At 42.4% G+C, this 10,982-nt stretch overlaps 1 pseudogene; it reads right to left on the bottom strand.

The window, feature by feature from the left end:
- Positions 1 to 10,501: 10,501 nt before the first annotated feature.
- On the bottom strand, positions 10,502 to 10,669 carry LOC116637638 (annotated as a pseudogene).
- Positions 10,670 to 10,982: the final 313 nt, after the last annotated feature.

The raw sequence follows: 10,982 nt of genomic DNA, 5'->3' as shown, positions 1-10,982 counted from the left end.
TCTGCGGCAGTGACGGGGTCGCTGAAGAGCTGTCGGGAGGGACGCCCAGGCCACTGTCGCCAAGTGCGATCTGAGGAACTTTCGGATGGTTTCCTCTTTCTTTGGGCACGCGGGCACAGTCGGGTTGTTACCCACGAGCGAGAGGAGCGGCGCCGGAGGCGGGGGGGAGCGTGGAGTCGCCCGGCCAGAGGCCTCAGACAGGATATTAGTGGAAATAATGCAGTGGTTGTCAGGAAACGCTAGTGCAGCCACATGGCTACTGCCAGTTGTGCAGCGAGGATATCCGGTGGCTGCAAAGTCTGTAATTTAGAATAAAAAGAGCTCTCCCAAGCCCCGAGAGGCTGACCTCAGCGAGGCGTGGCGGTGGCGTGCCCGGCAGCTTCCGTGGAGACGGTCCAGGTTGTGACAGGTGGGGAAGCCTCTTCCTAGGGCATTTATAGCTTCAAAGACCCTGCAGATACTCCCCGGAGGATTCATATTGCAAAGTTCAGCCAGCCTGTTCTGAAACATGGTTGAGGTCGAGGACGTGGTCAGTTGCCTGTTTCTAACATTAAGTGGATAATATACATAATACTTGAGAATGGATTTTCTAGCCCCACTATTTGATGCCTATAACCAAAAAGTACGTATAATGCCTGAGATCTCTTTTAAGTTTAAGATCATGCCTTTGCCAACGATATCACAAAGGTTTATTCAGGAATCGCTTTGCAAAGCCTGGAAGTATTGGCAGGCATAAGATTTTTTTAACTAGTTTGCTGCTTCCAGAGTAGTTTGTATGAAATTCAGAGAATATGGGCAGTGTAGAAGAAAGCCGGGAAGTGACTGGGGCACACCTGTCTGCTTACATTGATCCTCTTATTTGTTTCTGGTGCCTTACAGTCTAGACAATGGGAAAGCAGTGGTCAAATAGCAGGACAGATGCCAAAGAAGGACTAAATCAATCATGGATCCTCGCTCTCCCAAGGAAAAAGTCACTTTGCATTATCCAACTTCAACACCTCCAGTATTCACTCTGTTCCCTGCCTTTTCCCTGTGTTCCCTGCCGGCATCTTCCTTTCCATGGCAAGGATCTTCAGTCCCATTCTAATGTGTCCCTTTTTTTCTTCGTTTTACTTCTCTAGGTTTGTATTTGCCCCTTCAGCTCTGAAGGTTCTCCCACTGTGTTAAGGGATCCTCTTCTGACAAAAAAATATTTGCATAGCCCCAGTAGACAGTAACTGCACCTTCAAAGTTTGTTTTTAAATGAAAGTTCTCTCATTGGCCTATTTATTTACAATATGTATTTTTAAGTCCTCTTACGACTTAGAAAGGAAAACAAGCAAACTTTGATGACCTAACAGGTTTTATGAAACAGGCTTAATAAAAAGTCACGGTATGAAACTTTTTTACTAATTTTTTTTCTTATTTTTAAACTATTTTACTTTTTTTTACTAAAAGTCTTGCCCACACTAGCTGGTATCACAGAATCCATGAAAAGTGCCTTAAAAGATAGAGGAAAATTGCTGGGGACCATATGTAAAAAGAGCTCTATTTTGTTCTCCTCCTGAAATTTTTTAAGGGCCAGCTTGATTTTCAGGTCGTGGTCTTGTGGACTTTCCAAAGTGGGTAATGTTATTTGACTGTTGTTCAAAAAGCCAGCAGCATGTATCTGCAGTACCATGGGGTTGGAGAGGGATACGGGATTACACAGCTGTCTTCTTAGATAAATCTGACCTACTTAGCCTCCTCTGGAGGTAGTTTTCATGCTGACTCATGAACAACAGGAAAGTTATGGCCCATTAAGTAGCATCCATGTTTTGAAGTAAACTTGTTCTCCAAAGAAGACTCCTTTGTCATTTATTCCATTATTTGCCTGTAGGTAATAAATATGCAATTGTCACAGAATATTAGGGCTGGAAAAATTTTGGCTATTAAATAATTAATAATTATTTAAAAATTTAAATAATATTAAATTTTGGCTATTAAATAATTTTATAGAAGGAGAAACTGAAGCCCAGACAGGCTGAGAAATATCCAAGTTGTAGTGGCAAAGTTGTGGAGAAGTACGTAGAGATAATGTTAATTGAAAAAAAATTATTGTAAACATGAATTAACAATATGCAAATTATATACACAAAACTAAAGCATGGAAGAGGCCCTAAGGAGATACCTTACTAGAGTTAATCAATTTTAAATTAGATGCACATAAGTTAAATTTTTTAAAAAAACACACATCTAGGGGTGTCTGGCTGGTTCAGTTGGAAGAGCAGACGACTCTTGATCTTGGGGTTCTGAGTTGGAGCCCCACGCTGGGTGTAGAGATTACTATAAAATTAAATAAATAAACTTCTCTCTCTCCCAAAATAAATAAATAAAAATATTTTAAAAAAAGAAAAAAGGGACACCCGGGTGGCTCAGTCAGTTAAGCATCTGACTCTTGGTTTTGGCTCAGGTGGTGATCTCAGGATCATGAGATCAAGCCCCACATTGGACTCAGCGCTCAGTGTAGAGTCTACTTGAAGATTCTCTCCCTCTGTTCCTCCTTCCGTGCATGCGCTCTCTCTCTCTCAAATAAAAATCTTTAAAAAAAAAATAAACTTAAAACACATACACCTAAAATTGACTAAATCTACACTTATTTTAAAATATATAAGATGTTGACCATGCTTTTGACTTACTTCACCCTGGTTTTTATTCTTAATGAGTATAGATGAAAACCAAGCAAGTCTATAAATGTGAGTTACATCTCAACACATTCTACATAAAATGGACAGTGAAGTGTCAAGTCCATCTGTCTCTAGTCCAGAGAAGATTCAACACACCAGGTCACATGGTGGTTGTGAAGATTGAATGAGATACTATATAGTAAGCATCTAGTACAGGTGCTCAATAAATGCTAGTAATGATATTATAGTGTATTCACATTGTAGGGACATGCCAGACCTTTCCTTAATATGGTAAATTTGATACCGATATTCAATTATTTGAATTACCTGATCTGATCACTCAGACATGCTGGAAATGGGAATGCTTAAGGAAAATGTGCATGTAACAGCTATTTGCTATCCATCCATTTTGGGCTTCACCCCAATCATGACAACAAAACCAAGTGTTTCATCAAACAACCACCACCATCCTTGCTGGGATCCTGGGATGAGGCTGGGATCCTAGCCTCATCTTCCCTAGAAGGAAATGCTCAGAAGGGATGGTTCTTGAGGAAGGCAGAAACCTAGTGGTTACAATCAGGTACTCTTAAGAGGCAAATTGTCCCCTTGACCTAAGGGGACCCATCGTTTGCTAACTTTATTCCATTCCATCTCATCTCAGGAAGCCTTGATTAGGTGCATTAATAAGGGTTCTTGCCTTTCTCAAATGACTCTGTTGTGTTAAGCAATGGTCCTTTTCCATTATGAAACATGAAGCATCAGTATTCACAGTTAAAAAATAGTCATCTTTCAGGACGCCTGGGTGGCTCAGTCGTTAAGCGTCTGCCTTCGGCTCAGGTCATGATCCCAGGGTCCTGGGATGGAGCCCCACATCAGGCTCCCTGCTCAGCGTGAAGCCTGCTTCTCCCTCTCCCGCTCCCCTTGCTTGTGTTCCCTCTCTCGCTGTGTCTCTCTCTGTCAGATAAATAAAATCTTCATAAAAAATAGTCATTTTTCTCACTGATTTGTTTTCCAAACTTGTAAGGCTGTACAATGAAAAATATAAATTTTGTGCATAAATTAAAGTTAAAAATATTAAAAGTTTTTAATTAAAAAATAAATTTTGGGGGCACCTGGGTGGCTCAATTGGTTAAGTGTCTGCCTTTGGCTCGGGTCATGATCCCGGGGTCCTGGGATCAAGCCCCACATCAGGTTCCCTGCTCAGTGGGGAGTCTGCTTGTTCCTCTGCCCCTCCCCCAGCTCATACTCTCTCTCCCCGCCCAAATGAATGAATGAATGAATAAATAAATAATACATTTTTAAGAAATTAAAGACAAAATAAAGATTTTATTTATTTGACAGAGAGAGACGCAGCGAGAGCAGGAACACAAGCAGGGGGAGTGAGAGAGGGAGAAGCAGGCTTCCTGCCGAGCAGGGAGCCCGATGTGGGACTCAATCCCAGGACCCTGGGATCATGACCTGAGCCGAAGGCAGACGCTTAATGACTGAGCCACCCAGGCGCCCTAAAGACAAAATTTTTAAAGGTAGGTTAGAATGTGATTTATACAGGATGCCTTGAATGTGGTCACACTAAAGGCTTAAATATGATTAAATGAATGATACATGAGTGAAAAACAAAAAAGTAAGCAAAACAAAACGTAACAAAAAACAAAAAGTTGTCATCTTCCCCGTCTCCCTTGTAACTTGGCATGGCTGTTTGGCTTATTTCTGGTCAGTGAGTTATAAGCAGACCTCTACAGGCATGGCTTCAGAGAAAGCTCTTGTCTTCATGATGAAAAGGAATAAGCTCAGCTAGGACAGGTCTTTTACTCTGTGTCCTTCTTCCTGCTTGAATATAGATGTGTTGCCCAGAGGTTTGCCGCCACCAGGCAAGCCTGAGGAAGAAAGCTACACATTGAGGATAATGGATTGGAAAGGCAGAAGTCTGGAGCCTTGTTGCAATTACAGAATTGTTAGATCATCTGCTTTTAGATAACTTGTTTGGGTAAGCAGAAGTAACCCCTTCTCACTGTAGTCAAGTTTTCTGTTACTTATAGCTAAAAACAATCCCAAGTGAAAAAAAGGAAAAGTCAACCAAAACCAAAATGAAAGTAAGCCATCATCATTAACAATAACCAGTTGCAAAGATACTAACAGAATGCTCATATAACAAGGGAAAAATAGCAAAATAGCAGGTGGTTTATTTTACGTGCATTAAAATACGATGCATTATTTTATATCAGTTAAATCAGCAAAATAAATAAAAGCAACAAAAGTTAAAAAAAAAAAAAGATTTGATGGCTCCAGAGAAATGATGCTTATCACTTAGCAAACTGGCTCGTTCTCCAAAGGACAGCGTCATCACCAGGTACGTCATGTTAGGTCATTGGGAATGGCCCTTGTGACTTGTGCGACATACAGCTCTGAGTGCCCATCTATCCCTCCTCAGGCGGCTTGGCAGCCCCTTCCTTCTATGCTCAACCTCTAAAAATAAGAGTACTCTACAGCTTGGTCCTGATGCTCTTTATACTTTCTCTTTCTGGATAAACTCATCCAGTCCCAAATCTTTAAATCATATCTATCAGCTAATGAGTCCCAAGTTACAATTTTAGCCTTAACCCAAAGTCCACACTCATATTTCCAACTGCCTATTTCCATCTCCACCTGAAGGTCTAATAAGCATCTCAAACCTAACATGTCCCAAACTCTTGCTTCTACCTAACCAGACCTGCACATCCCCCGTCTTCCCAACTTCTAGTCCACTACAGTTACCACCTACCCAGTTGCTCAAGCCAAAAGCCAAGGGGTCATCTTTAATACTTCTTTCCTTTAGACCCTTTTAATCTAACAACAAGTCCCGTGGGGTTCACCTCCAGAATATTCCCCATACTTAGCCTTTCTCAACCACCCCCCTGATGTAAGAGTGCCTCATCCTTCACATAGACTCCGACAGGTGCCTTCTACCGGTCTTTCTGCTTCTGCTCTTGCCCCTTACATCTGGTTGTACAACAGCCAAAATTATCTTTTTAAAGCAGAATTCATTGGGCAGCATTCCCTTTAGCAAATAGAGGAACGCTCTCTCTCTCTCTCTCTCTCTCACACACACACACACACACACACAAAAACAGAATTCAGATTATGTACAAAACCCTCCAGTGGTTTCCTATAAAATTAGAATAAAATCCCAACTCCTATCCCTGTCCTGCAGGGAAGTGAGATCTGGCTCCTCCTCATCTTTCTGACCTCATCATCTACCAGTCTTCCCTTTGGTAACTGTCCTTCAGCCCAGGGACCTTTGTGTTCCCTAAGCCCCCCAGGCTTGAGCCCCTTCTCAGGGCCTTCACACTTGCTGTTTCCTCCACATGGGAAGCACTTTGTCTGACTGTCGCACACCTGGCTCCTTCTCATCATTTACACAGGGCTGCTGGGTACAGCTGTGTATGAAGAGCCTACGGAGTAGGGCCTGACCTCAGCTCTCTGATTCACCAAGCCGGGCTCTGGCTCCAAGATGCCTGGAGTAAGAAAAGCCGCCTTCTGATGCCACAAAGGCACTGACCAATGGCCAAACCACATGCTTGTGCTGTGTCCTCCCGGAGGGGGGACCGTTTTCTAATCAAAATATTATTGCTTATGTCTAAGAAGAAGGGAGAACTAGCAATCACCAGACCCCGATTTTACTCGCATGTCTTATGTGAAAACACAACAGGATTAATCTTGTCACCATTTTACATGTTAGACACTGAGATTGAGAAGAGTAAACTGTCAATCCAGACTTAAAATTGGACTCTAATTCCATTGTACCATACTGTCTCTAAAGATGAAGAAGCAAGAACTCACTTGGAAACTTCCATTTTTTTTCATGTTTTAATTCTACTTCTTATTTTAGGATGCTTGTAGGAAGGTTAGAACAATCTACAAAGGCGCAGCTATAGTCATTAAGAATAAATTACTATTGCTACATATAGCTACAAAACATACTCCACCTATACACCCTCCAGGTGATAAATTAAGATCAATATGAAATCCAGTAAAACCTGTCATTTTTCTTTTGAGTCTCCACACTTTTGGAGATACAGTTCTTATCCATCTGACTTTTATACATACTTGCTTCTACTCTATTTGGGAAAGTTATGTGTATAAACTTCTAAAATAACAGCTGCATTAACTTATTTGTTTATACTTACTAAGATCTACTTGGGAAGTCAAAATGCAGACCAATGAGTAGGATTTATTTTTCTCTTCTTTGCTGGCTTTTTTTCTTCCTTGTTTTAAAAAAGATGTAGAAGTAGATTTCAGAAGGTTGGCAGGAATCACAGTTCTGTAAATTGAGTCAATTTCTTGATGGATGATTTTGGAAAAATATTTTTTATGTTCCCACTTAAGCTATAAAACCAGGCATAGCCTTAGTCTGGGAAGCAGAAATAGTAAGTACTTTCTCAGCTCCATTTCATGGTCCAAAGTGATTCCTTGTAACTCAACTTCCTTTTCTAGAAGTAATAGTAGATAGCCCTTATATAGTGCTTATGATGTGCCAAGCCCTATCCTAAGTGCTTTGCATATATTAAGTCATTTAACCCTTCCAACAACCCTAGGAGGCACAGATAGGTTAAGGTATAATGGCCCAAGGTCACAAACCAGTAAGGTGCAGAGCTAAAATTTAAGCCCAGGAAGTCTGTCTCTGGAATCCATGCTCTTGGCCCCCAGGGCAATACCACCTTTATACCTTCAAGTGACTGGAGGGGTAGTTATGATCCCTTTTGTACTATTGGTGATCATTAGAAATGTACGTAGAATACACTGAAATTGGAAACACTGAAAATAAAGGCCTTCATGGCACCAAAAATCTAATAAATTGTTAGGAGGATGTCAATGCTGAATAACCAATTTCTAGTCTTTGAATGTGTCATAGTTCCAGAAACAACAGCATTCCCAGTAGAGGAAATGGGTCTATCTAGGTGAGGTAACCTTGGTAGATGAATTCAGTTATATGAACCCATGTTGGCTATAGAAGCTCCCCAGACTAATCCCATCTACCAATTTCCATAACTAGATAGAACCTCAACAGTAGTATTTCAACAATACTTATCTGACTCACCCACCTGAACAATCTAACTGCAATTTTAGAAAATATGCTCCATGACCTTGAACAAAGCACTTCACCTCCCTGCACCTGTTTTCTTACCCATAAAATGAAGCCATAAAACAATATGATCTTTAAGGTCCTTTCCCTGTCTATCATTATATGATTTTCTGTCCAGACCTGATAGCTTGGAAGCAAGAAGCTGGAACTTTTTTTGTCATCATTTCTTACTACTTCAAAACCCATTCAGTAGTAAAGCAACTTCACAGCTTCCTGACCTTGCATGCTTTCAGATCGCAATCATGTTACGTTTGGCACTTACAGTTCAAATAAAAAGCTGCCAGGTCAGCAGCAGGGAGCCAGATGTTATGGAGAAGTAGTAAGGGGCGATCTACTCTTTCCTTAGGTGCACACCTGGATTGCCAGTCTAGGGCCACATAGCAAAGCGTAGCGTTGGTAGAATCTAGTGTCCTATCTATGGGGTCTTGGGCAAGTTACTTAACCTCTCTGTGTCTTAGTTTCTCATTTGTAAACTGGAGATGATAATCATCTACCTCACAAGCTGTGGCAGAGAGATGAGTCTGTAGAAGAGTGCCTGGCACCCAGTAAATGCTACATAATGTTGTTTTGTTCCTGCTCCTATTTCCTGGATTAAGAGAACCAAAGGAGAGCCCGAAGAAGGTAAAGCCCAAGAGTTGGTATGGCCACTCAAGAGATAAGCTCCCGTGATGGCCCCTAGAAGGCTTCTACCACGTTACCTTGAATGCCAGGCCGATGTGAAATTAAAGCCCTCATATTGTGAAAATGCCCCCATTTCAGTTCTTCCTTTTAACCATGTAGTTAAATTTCAGGCTCCCGAGCCAATATAGGGCTTCCTTACTTTCCCCCCAACTGCAGAGTAAAGCTGACCACCAATTGAAAAAGGAACATCTGGGGTAAGTTCTGATCTGTTTACTCTTGTATGATCTCCCTCCCTTTTCAAGAAACAATAATAATAGGTGCAAACACTGACCTAGGCAGAGATTAAGTAACTTCCCAAGGTCACAGAGCTAGGTGGTGAGCCAGAATTCAAACCCAGGCTGTCTGGTTCCAGAGTGTGCACCTGTGGGCTAGTAACCATGGCGTTTTGCTGCATCACAGACTACATTCAGTGTGCATGCGTGTGTGTGTGTGTGTGTGTGTGTGTTTGAAGAAGAGAACAAAGTATACCCTAAAGGACTTGAGAGGAACGCCTGCAGGATCATTGAAAAATACACTCATACAGAGCACAAAACATGACATCTGACTGCATCGTGCCAAATGGAGGCCCCCTAAACACCTCCCTTGGGAAAGAAGCTGCAGGCCCCTGATCAGGGAGGGCCTCCACCAGCGGAGGGAGTCAGTTCCAAGCGACTCACAAGCCTCCCAGGACCCTGGCCGGTCATGGCAGCCACACAGGGCAGCAGGTCCTATGGCTCGGGAAGGGGAACCAGGCGGGGGGCAAACAGAAGGCATGGAACACAACCTGAGGCAAGTCAGCCGCCAACAATAGCTTGGAGGTAACAGCAGGAGCATCCCAAACTGAAGTGCAGCTCCAAGCCCGAGCACTGGGGCCAGCAGGAGGCAAAGGGGCAGAATCACAAACAGCGGGTGTGTGAACCTCAAGCAGTGGCTGCACCACCACCGCCAGAAAGCTGTACAGAGAGCCTGCGACCTCAGCCAGCAGCGCTTGGAGATATCTGGAGTCCCAGAAAGGAGTGAGAGGTGCAAGATGTAGGAGAAAGGGCAGTGTCCGGGACTCGGGAGACGGAAGTTCCAGTCCTAGCTGGCTATGTGCCCTCGCCCCCCTCCCCTATGTCCTCTGTAAGCAGCACATTAAACTGGAAGTTGTGGGTAAATAACTTGGAGAGCTGGAGGTTACTAAATTGGTTAAGAGACTTTGGCAATCATCTGTGTGTGAGGAAAGAAGTATCTAGACTATAACTATTTGGCTAAATAGCAATCAAGAGTTTTGCCCCTGCCAACATGCAGGCAAATACCCAATAGATTTTTTTTTTTTTTAAGATTTTATTTATGTATTTGACAGAGGGAGACACAGTGAGAGAGGGAACACAAGCAGGGGGAGCGGAAGAGGGAGAAGCAGGCCTCCTGCCGAGGAGGGAGCCCGATGCAGGGCTCGATCCCAAGACCCTGGGACCATGACCTGAGCCGAAGGCAGACACTTAACGACTGAGCCACCCAGGCGCCCCTAGATTTTTTTTAAGGATTTTATTATTTGAGTGAGAGAGAGAGAGAAGGAGCATGAGTGGGGGGAGAGGCAAAGGGAGAGGGAGAAGCAGACTCCCTGCTGAACAAGGAGCCCGACACGAGGTTCCATCCCAGGACCCCGGGATCATGACCTGAGCTGAAGGCAGATGCTTAACCAACTAAGCCACCCAAGCACCTCAAATGCCCAATAGATTTGAAGGACTGACCAATCCCACTCCCCTTGGAAATTGTTTTTGCTGTATATTAAAAGTTATCTCAGTCCTGAAATTTTATATAGATAGATCAGCCTCACTTAGAAGTGCAAATTAAGATAACTCTGCAGTATCATTTTATAATGATTAAATTAACAATAACAACAAAAAAACCAAATCCTTCTAAAACCCAGTTTGGGAAAGATTCAAAGGCCAACCATTACAGTGCCAGGGATAGGATGAGTTGGTACTTTTTCCTAAAGACAAGCTGAATACAGACTATGGCCATACAAATGACCATAATCTTTGACACACTAATGTTCTTGAAATTTATTTTGAGAAAATAATTTTAAATAAAAGATATTTTGTGAGATATTTACGGCAATGTTATTTAACAGCTCCAAACTGGATACAGTCCAAATCCACAAACATGGAAATGGCAAAGATAATAACTATGATAGTTATATCTATAGATAGGCTTTTTAAATACTGTACACTTGATCTTAGCCAAAAGGCCGAGAAGCGATTTCTTTTTAAATACTGTAAAGAGAAAAAAGCACACAAACATAAGGTTGGAAAAGAAGGGATTTCTAGGCAATGAGATTGGGATGGGGTAGAGGATCGTGTTGCACTTGGGCAGAATGTGGGGCTCATGAAAGTGTCAGGTAGACCCAGCTCCACTTGGAAGGGATAGAAGTGCCAGGATCAAGGATGGGCTGTGTCAATTTAAACACAGACCAAGAGCCCATGGGAAGCCACGGTCATAAACAATTAGTTTATGCCTTTTTCTATTGAATGATTTTAAATTTTCAATTTTGAGTAGAAAACTTGTACATGGTT

This window comes from Phoca vitulina, unplaced genomic scaffold (assembly GCF_004348235.1).
Source record: "Phoca vitulina isolate PV1807 unplaced genomic scaffold, GSC_HSeal_1.0 scaffold14, whole genome shotgun sequence".
Lineage (NCBI taxonomy): Eukaryota > Metazoa > Chordata > Mammalia > Carnivora > Phocidae > Phoca > Phoca vitulina.
This window is presented reverse-complemented; position numbering and strand designations above follow the sequence as displayed.